The following is a 9,900-nucleotide window of genomic DNA, read 5'->3' on the forward strand; positions in this document are numbered from 1 at the left end:
TCATGGTGAGTAGGCAATACTTATGCCGCTATTGATAACAGTTTAGTTTAATCAGGGTCCTCCCTGAATCTGATATTTTTTTTAGGTAGATGCAGTATTAGTCTACCCTCACAGCACCCCCGTTCATTTTCTACTTTCTGTGATCATTTCTATCCGTTTCAGTGGTAGATATTGACATATAATATTGTAAATGTAAAGAATGTTCCAAAATAGTTTTCTTTAATTAATTTCTTGTTTTTGAATTTTGATAACGTAACACAGCTCTCTTTTCTTCAGCGTATTATAAAGTATAAATTATATTTCATTCCCAACCTAAATATATAGATTCAGCAACTGTTCCATTTTTAGGATCGATGAGATCCTTTGATGATACCTGTAATCAAACCTACCATAACGTGAGTCATCAGAATGATCGTCGAAATAAGTCAAGTAGCTGGTTATGGTATGGGCATGATATGAAACACGATCGGTCTAGTTTGAATTACCCTGTACAGTGGAAGGAGATTCGTCTATGTGGAGTTGTGGCAAATTAGCGTCAGGAAGTGTGTCGCATTAACCTATCACACACGAACCAAATGATCAAATAAAAGTGGAAGTCCTAACCTGATTTGGTGGTTTTATTGTCCTAACTAATTAACCTGTGTGGACTGGTTGGCAGTAGTAGGGGAAGTTCTAACCGGGTTTGGTGGTTTATTGTCTGGGAGCTTCACAGCTGTGTAGGCAGCAGCACCAGCTAAGGCACCAAGAGGGGAGTGCAACTAAGTAGATCCAAAATCCGTTATAATTTCCGGTGGCAACACCCGGACCCAAAGTCCGGATAGGGTTCATCGAACCGCCAGTTGTTGGTCTGCCAAAGTATAATTTGTTTTAGATCAACTGAGACTAAATGATGTTAGTTTATAACAATGGTTCTCACCCTGCCACAAGAATGTTGAGTAAAACTGCGGCTCCAATTGCTACGCCTGCCATCTCCTCCACCTGCATGAACCAACTAGAAATTAGTTTACATCATAAATTAAAGGGAATTTAGATTGCAAGATCATGCCGACATATATACACACATACCGCACGCGTATCAGTGGCAACGGCAGTGATAGTAAACATGAGAATGAACGTGACAATGAACTCGAGGGCAAAACCTTGGCCATTGCTTACTGAGGGAACCGTAACTCCACCAGACATTAAGTGATGAAAAACACCCTTGAGAGCAAAACTTGCTGAAATGGACGCTGAAACCTGAGCTGTTATGTAGAAGGGAACTTGGGACCACGGAAAGTGTCGAAACGCTGCGAAAGCAAGGGTGACAGACGGGCTTAGGTTTGCTCCGGAGATGTGGCCTATGGACAAAACAACCATCGTCAATGCTAGGCCTGAACATGCCGCATTACCTAGAAGCGTCCCGGAATCAGGGTACTTTTGGTTCACAATAGGTGCTGCTGCTGCCGAAAATATCAGGATGAAGCTCCCCACAAACTCCGCTCCAATCTGTACATAGTACATAAATTATAAATAGACATGGATGATGCATATAAAAGTTGCTAACTATTAATTAGTGATTTATTAGTATTAATATATATATATATATATATATATATCAGTGTATTAAAAGCGTGAGGCATGGGCGACACGTCTGAGGGATAGCCCGGCCTAGGCGCGAGGCGAGAACCTAAATTTTTTAATATATACACTGAGCGTACATATATATTATATTAAAAAAAAAATTATTAATCAATAATCATCCTGAGCACATACATATATTATAAATATATATATATACACACACACACTTATATATACATATATTATATTATATATATAATATATATATATATTAAATAGAAGATGAAAAACACAATGAGCACATATATAAAAATGCATGCAGACAGCACGCACATCTATTATATAAAAAAAATAAAGGCCTAATTGGATAAATGGTCCTTGTGATAACAATGTAATTGGAAGATAGCCATCCTGATTAAAAAATTAGGATTTAAACCCTCATGGTGTAATCTATTAGCAAATTTAATCTAAAAGTAATTTTTCCGTTAAATGTCTATTAAATGTAAGGATAAAAATGTACTTTAACATGTGTACACCTTCTTCTTCGTCTCTCTGCTCTGTTTGTAATTTGCATTTTCGATCTTCCATTTCGGGATGCTGTACTTTGCATTATCAACACCTTCTTCCCCAGAACAAAATATCAACTATCAACACAAAACCCACTTCAGAATTTCAATCAAAACCCATAATTTAAACAAAAATCAACTGAAGTACCATTTTGTAAGTGGGTCTGAAAAGCCTTTCAATAAAAGCTACCACAAACAAGTCAAAGAGCCATGGAGTCACGCCGAGGGCGGCCCAGAAATACGACAGGGCGCCCAAACCAGAACAGCACCGGGAGCCGTGAGCGTCAAGTCATCGGATTTGGGGACTAGTGCTTCTATATATGACGTCGCAGCACTTCATCACCGTGCATAGCAGCCCCAATCCCACACCCAGAAACATGTAGTGGACGGCATGGATCAACTTGCCGTCGCCGGACGCGAACACCAGCAGCGTTTTGGAGTTTGAAATTGTGATTCTTGATGAACTAGGTAGCTGGGATTCGACTGAGGGTTTGATTTTGAGTTTTCTGCTGAGAAATGGGTAGATGGGTTTTGATTGGTGAGGACGGAGCTTGGCCACTCCGATGAAGGGATCCATGTGCTGGTCCAATTGAAGAAATCCATGTGCTTGCTGATATGCCAGATGCAAAATACAACATTCTGAAATGGAAGAAAGTAAAATTACAGAGAGGAAAGAGGAAGGTGTACGGGTCAAATTACATTTTTATCCTGTTTTTTGGACTAACTTTATTAACAGAGCATCACTACAAGGGCTTAAATCCTAAGTTTTTTAATCACATGGCCTATCTTCCAATTACCTTATCACTATGAAGAACGTTTATCCGATTAGGCCAAAAATAAAAATCAGAAAAAAAAGGTAGAGAGATGATAGTGCAAGGAAGATGTATGAGTCAGTTAAAACCCTACCTAAAATTTGGATTTGGGAGTAAAAAAGAAAAAGGAAAAAATAAAGCCAAACAGAGTCTCCAGCGATGCCTTCGGCCACCTTCTGCCCACTCCCTCAAAACAGAGACGGCAACCCTCACGCCCAGGCTCAAAGGCCACCTAGGTGCACCTTGAGGCAAGCCTTTTAAAACATTGATATATGTATGTATGTATGTATGTATGTATGTATGTATGTATGTGTGTGTGTGTGTATATATATATATATCTAATTAGTTAACCAAAATTATATGCGCTTAATTTTATACAAAAAAACAAAATGTAATTTTGTTGCTGTGTTAATTTGAGGTACCTTCTGGAGAAGAGTGACATGGGAAGCATGGAAGCTCGACAAGCATTTGGTTCCCGTCATTAAGGAAGTTGAATGAAGAGAAGTTGTACCAGTATACTTGGGAATTTGTTCATATGCAAATTGTAAAAATGTAGAAGCTGAATCAATCGAGGAAAGAATGCAATTAGTGGCGTGCACATATGCCCGAGCTTGCCTTAGCATGCACAACAAACGCACAACGCCTCTTAAGGTTCACATTCCCATTTAATTGTTTACAAATCAATATTACAACTTGGTACTACTATATAGCTAACAACTTCTAAACTAATAATTTCAATTGGCAACTAGTTTGGCCTAAGTTGTCCTTTGCTTATTCTCACATGTCTTATCCTCAAATTTGCGAGTATGTGGCAACTAATTTAGTTAGGGTAATGTTAGGGAGACTAAATTTTAAAAACTAAAAGATATGAAAGTTGATAATTGGCTTATTACTTAAACGTCGATAAACATGCTCATTCCTATTGGTGACACATCATTTAGTTTGCAAGTTTAGTCTCCAAATTTAATCTCCCTAGCATTATTCATTTAGTTAAGTTGACATTTTACGTTTTGTTGAAGTATCTTTGGATTGAGGACCTCTTGGATGTTATTTAGAATGTCCTTTTTAATATTTGTAATAGGTTTTTAATAGAACTGCTATCGTTTCATTATATATATATATATTGTGCTAATGACTACACAATAAGGTGAGCATTGATGTCACTCAGTACTAAGGTCTGGAGCTTCGAAAGTGAGAGGTCTTAGATTTGAATCTTGTGAATGGCCAATCCGATACCAAATTAAGCTGCCCATTGTGTGACTTTGCTAAACTTCCCCTCCCTTTACAATAAAAATATTGATGTACTCAGAATAAAGTGAGCATTTACCTTTCACCTAACCTTCACATTAATTGTTATTTTTTTCAATTTTGAAAAAAATTAACCAAGGTTAAATAAAATGACACATGTCAATTGATTAGATGCATAGTGAGCATATACCATAATTTATCGTGGTGAGCAAAAATGTTTCCTCCAAATTTTAAACCAAGTAATGTATCATCAATAGGAAATAAGCATGTTAATCAACACTTAACTAATCAATCATCAACATTCACATAATTTGATTTACAAAATTTGGTATCCCTAGCATTACTACTGAAATAGTAATGCTACTTTTACAACATTTAAACCACCTTATGAGGCTACTTATTTGTTAGTTATTTTAACTTTCATTTATTTTTTTGGACAAACGATAGAGTTAATTAGTGGGTTAAATTGTTTGTTAGGGGGAGAGGGATCCAACATTTGACAAATGATAAAGTTAATGAATCAAATTATTTGTTAGGAGAGAGGAGGTCAAATCCACACTGGAATGCATAAATATAATTATTTTTCACTACTATATATTTTAAAACGTTATATATGCAAAATTATACCAAAGTGAAATATCCCAATGAACCTAAGAGATATTAATTGGCTCTACACACTTGAGCTACACACCCATTTAGGATTTTCACGTTTCTTTTTCCACTCTTTCTTTCTTTTCCCTCTCAGTAGTCAGTCCTATACTCTTCACTCCTTCCCTTTTCACCTCCTCAGCCCCTGGTGACGTATGTCCACAGGATCGCCAAAGCATATGCCCAAAATTGATACTTCTCCAACCCTATATATATATATATATATATATAGGTTCGTTCTTTTATTTTAAATGATTAATGGGCTGTATACTTTACATAATCAAGGAAGCAACTTCTAAACTAATTAAAATAATTTATCCAATAAATATTTCAATTAGAGTAAAGTCAACCGTTTAGCCTTAAAAAATTATATGTTCAAGCAAGTGACTAAAGGCTAAATACATCTATCAGGAGATTAATGATCCATAACTCATAACTGGATAGTAGTTAAAGTCAACTCCTTGTTTTGAACACTTGTATATATAGACATGACAGGCTCTTCTGGCACTTCATAGGTTGTGCCAACTAGTCTCCTGGGGTTCCAAGAAGTTGAAGTCAAACCTGCTAGTACTACAATGGCTGCCATGAAAAGGTAAGATCATCTCATTTTCTAATCTTCAAGAATAATCAAAACCTACATGACAACAGTTTGAGTTCTGATCTGATTGAAAATATGTTTGTGTTATTTTGTAGGCCTGAAGACGTTGCAAGTGTCGACGTCTATACAGCGAAAGGTCTCCTCAGTATAGGTCACCGTTATCTGGATGTCAGGTGCGGATTCATCTTATTGCTAGCTAAAAAAATAAATGATAGAAGAAACTCTTGCTTTTTCTGATCCAAAACTAATAAGAAAATGTTATTATCAATTGGACGAGTGTATAGGCCAAAAAGAGCCACGTTGAAAATGCCATGAACATTCCTTACATGCTCATCACAGAAGAAGGTATATAATGTTTCTTTCAGGATATGAATTATATATATATATATATATATATATATACACACAACACACACACAAACACACTCGTACAGAGCCTTTAACGGAGGGATCCTCATTTTTCTTAAAAAATTGGAGATTAGTTGTGGAGTCCACACTATATTTAACTTCAATAATCTGAACTATCTATCTTCAAGTTACACCTTCTTGAAATTATTAGTCTAATCAGAAATATTTGAAGCATCTAATTAAGTTCAAATAAATTAACGAACAATATGTTTTAAGAAACATTGAAATTTTATAGTGACAATTAAATAGGCAAATGATTTTGGATTGAATTGAATTTTTGAAAGATGATATGTGAATCAAAACTTATAAAATAATACGGTTCGAATCGTTAAAGTTTGATGTGAGGTAAATCTCATAACTAGTCCCCATTTTTTCCCTAAAGGGCTTGAAATATATATATATATATATATATATGTATGTATATATGTATGTATGTATGTATTACATTCCAGCTCTAACAACTCAGTTAGCATATAATTCTGTTTTCTTTTCTTTCTTGTTATAATAATCTGCAGGTAGAGTGAAAAACCCTGAATTTCTCACGCAAATTTCCTCAACCTTCAAGAAAGAGGATCACTTGGTCGTGGTATTTACTAAAACATCATCTCGACATTGCCTAATTTTTCCTTCTTTCTTAATGTCATGAGAATTCTCATCTGATCAGTGCGGATTTTTTTGAAATATATTTGAAGGGTTGCAACAGTGGAGGAAGAGCACTTAAAGCTTGTGTTGATCTTCTAAATGAAGTAGGTTTCCAAACTTACAGATTTCCTTTAATTGCTTGCCGTTATTCTGGTTTTTGTTTTTTTCATAGTCATAAATTTAAAGAGAAATGCATTACAATGGCAAAATAATTGCAGGGTTTCCAGCATGTGACCAACATGGAAGGAGGCTACTCCTCTTGGGTGGACAGTGGACTTGCCAGTGACAAACCATCCGGCGAGTTGAAAGTCGCTTGCAAATTCCGCCCTTGAAAATTACGCAGATTAATTTGTTCAGCTTTTCTATTTCTAAGAGTATCTCCGGACCTTAAATTTAAGGTGTCAAATTTGGTTTTGAGGGCTTATTTGGATTTTGCCATATTGTCCAACTTTTCGCTCCAACCTATCTGTCAAAAACAATAAATGTTATTATTGTTTTTTTTTCTTTCTGTTATTTAGATACAAAATTGGATAGACTTTGGAACAATATAAAGTGTCAGGTTTGTGACCTTCGTAAGGTTGATTCGGTCACCTAGTGAAAATAATATGTAAAGAAATAGCGATAAAGAACAAACACAAGATGTACGTTGTTCATCCTAAGTTGGGCTACGTTCACGGGGTGGGGGAGTTCTCATTACTAGTGACGAGTTTATGATACATAGGTTCAAGCATAATCATCATTGGTGAGTTCTAATGACAAGTACAATATGATATTAAGAATTTATTGTAGAAGAATGATCTCCTTTTATAGTTGAGGAGAGTATTCGGCTCCCGTCCGTTGTCAATGTAGGACTGTAGGAGCTTTATTTTGATGTTGACGCATGTCATGTTGTGATTGGAGAGAAAATCGTGTGTTTTGGCAAGGTTGCCTCAACACTACTTCTTCAGCGGGTTAGGTACAAAGTTGATCAGTACTTGGTAATTTTGGAATTGGTGAAGTATGGTACAAACAACATAGAATTAAAATTTGGAAAGTGAAGGTCCTAAATTCCAATTTTTTTTTCCGTGAAAATTCTAAATTTCTATGGCTATGAATCCAAATTAGAAAATTAATGCATGCCACTTTATAAATTCTTACTTTTACCCAAATTTCAAGATTATTTCTCTCGTTCAAAATGGCAGGTAAAGGCATGCAAGCCTTTTCAAGAATGAAAATCCTCTAGTAACTTCTGCTTCATTGAACGAATTGTACGAGTTGTGGAGCCAGAGTACCCATGCATGTTCCCCCCAAATTATTAAAGGAAAAATTTGAAATAAGTTCAATTTTATAAGCCAATTTTTGATATAGGATCAATTTTTAGTGATTTTTAATTTTTAAAATAGGTCTAATTTTTAATTATTTTGGATCCATATAGAAAAAAATCCCTTTATTAAAATATGAAAGATGGATATTTTCAGAATGGGCGGTTGAGATATAACAAAAGAGAGATCACCACTCGGAATGGTAAAGCATACCGGCAAATTAAGGTGTATAATGTGGGGAAAGGACGTAATTGCCGAAAAGTCTACAAAGACTGATTTCTTGGCAGTCCTGACATGGGCAACAGGACAAGGGAGTATGTGGTGGCTCCGGAACAACGTAGTTGCTTGACAACTGAGAACTGTCAAGGTTTGATACGGGTGAGTGTGGATAATGATGCTTGTCATTTCTGACGTTGACTGATAGAGATTTTTTCCACTTGCAGAAATAAAGATAAAAACAATTTAAATACTTAAAGTACAAAGTAATTGTAGTATAACAGCTCTAATAAGATTGTGCTCTTGAAGAATTGAATGAATAATTTATGTTAAATCAAATCTTAATTAATTATTTAAAACAAAATTTTGGAAAAAGATGATTTTGTGATTTCAAATAATAAAAACGAATTTAATAGAAAATAATTAAATAAAGTGACAAAATAAAATAAAATAAAATAAAACGGTTTTTGAAAATTAAATTGTAAAAGCCTAGGATTTCGCCGTCACCTTAACAATCCTATGTAGTTCTTTCAATTATTTATGACTTACTTGAACCCCCAACATAGAGCGTATATCAAACATGCAACCCGTAACAACCCCATGCATATTTGAAGGTTAGGTTTTCCTAATATATGCCTACTTGGACCCCAATATAGAGCGTATATCAAACATGCAATCCGTCTGTAGTATTCAGATTAAATCTAAACATGCATGACCCATTAAGCTTTGTCAGACCTTTTAAAAAACCATACAACTCTTAAGAGGTGGTATTCATCCTAAGTGAAGTTGCACATATTAATCACAAAAAACCTTCGTCAATCTTAGGGACTAACCTCCAACCAAATTGAATCAAATTACTTTTCTAAAGATCATAATGGTAGCTAAGCATTAAGAAAATTAGATAGTTTAAACCGGTGATTAATAATTCAAACCTGCATGCATAATATCACAAGCAAATTGAAAAGAAACTACATATTCTTGCTAAGGCTCGTGGCTTCGCCCTAGCAAGCGAAACTAGTTATGAACAATCATAAACAAAATATTATTAAAAACCAAGGATAGAAAACACCTTGAAAATAAACTTGAATCGTCAAAACCTAGCAAAGTTATCCAAAATATTATGCGTTCTTCTCCTCGTTCTCTCCTCCTCCAAATCCTAATGGCTAAAAAGCCTTATTTATACTACCAGAAAAAAAAAATACTAGGAAACCAAATAAATTAAAATAAATTAGGAAACATAATCCTAATCAAATATGAGAAATCTGCCAAAAATCTGCACAGCCTGAAAACAGCCACGTTTTTTGATCTTCAGCGCTTCAAGACAGGCCTAAAATGGCTAGAATTAAAGTTTGAGATGGTTTGAACATAATTGCAGAAGACCTCGAACCCAAAAGACATTATCTTGGATGCCAAAAAGCCCAAAGAAGCCTAAAATGTCACTTTGACAGCACTTCGCGCTTATTCTTTATTTCATCACCATAAATAAACCGCTTGGTATAAAATTATGAAACTTTGATACGATCAAGTTCAGAGACACACGAACGTCCTCCAATTTGAAACACTCCAAAATTCATCCGGTTCATCATGTTTTGCTCCAGAGGAAGTCGAATGTCCTACATTAGAAATATAATTCAAAGTATCAAACTTCTTACAAAATAACCAATAAATTAATACTAAGAATAGGGTAAAATATATAGTATAATATCAACTCATCATTGAGATATACCAAAATATTGTTGTAAGGTTATCTACGGCTGATGGTTTGGTGCAATGAAAACGCAAAAACTTTCTACAGTGGATGAGGAGAATAGGGATGAAGACGGATTTCTTCGTATCACCTACAGTGTAGAAGACAAAGGAGGAGTGCGTGCATCTCATAGAGAGCTCTGAGTCAGTCGAGA

General features: G+C 35.2%; 2 pseudogenes; one reads left to right on the forward strand and one right to left on the reverse strand.

Moving 5' to 3' along the window:
- Nucleotides 1-200: 200 nt before the first annotated feature.
- On the reverse strand, nucleotides 201-3,098 carry LOC125474500 (annotated as a pseudogene).
- Nucleotides 3,099-5,409: 2,311 nt separating this feature from the next.
- LOC125474164 lies at nucleotides 5,410-6,839 on the forward strand (annotated as a pseudogene).
- The last annotated feature ends 3,061 nt before the right edge of the window (nucleotides 6,840-9,900 follow it).

The sequence above is a fragment of a genome, unplaced genomic scaffold, assembly GCF_019419815.1.
Source record: "Pyrus x bretschneideri cultivar Hongxiangsu unplaced genomic scaffold, Pyrus_bretschneideri_v1 Contig12, whole genome shotgun sequence".
NCBI lineage: Eukaryota > Viridiplantae > Streptophyta > Magnoliopsida > Rosales > Rosaceae > Pyrus > Pyrus x bretschneideri.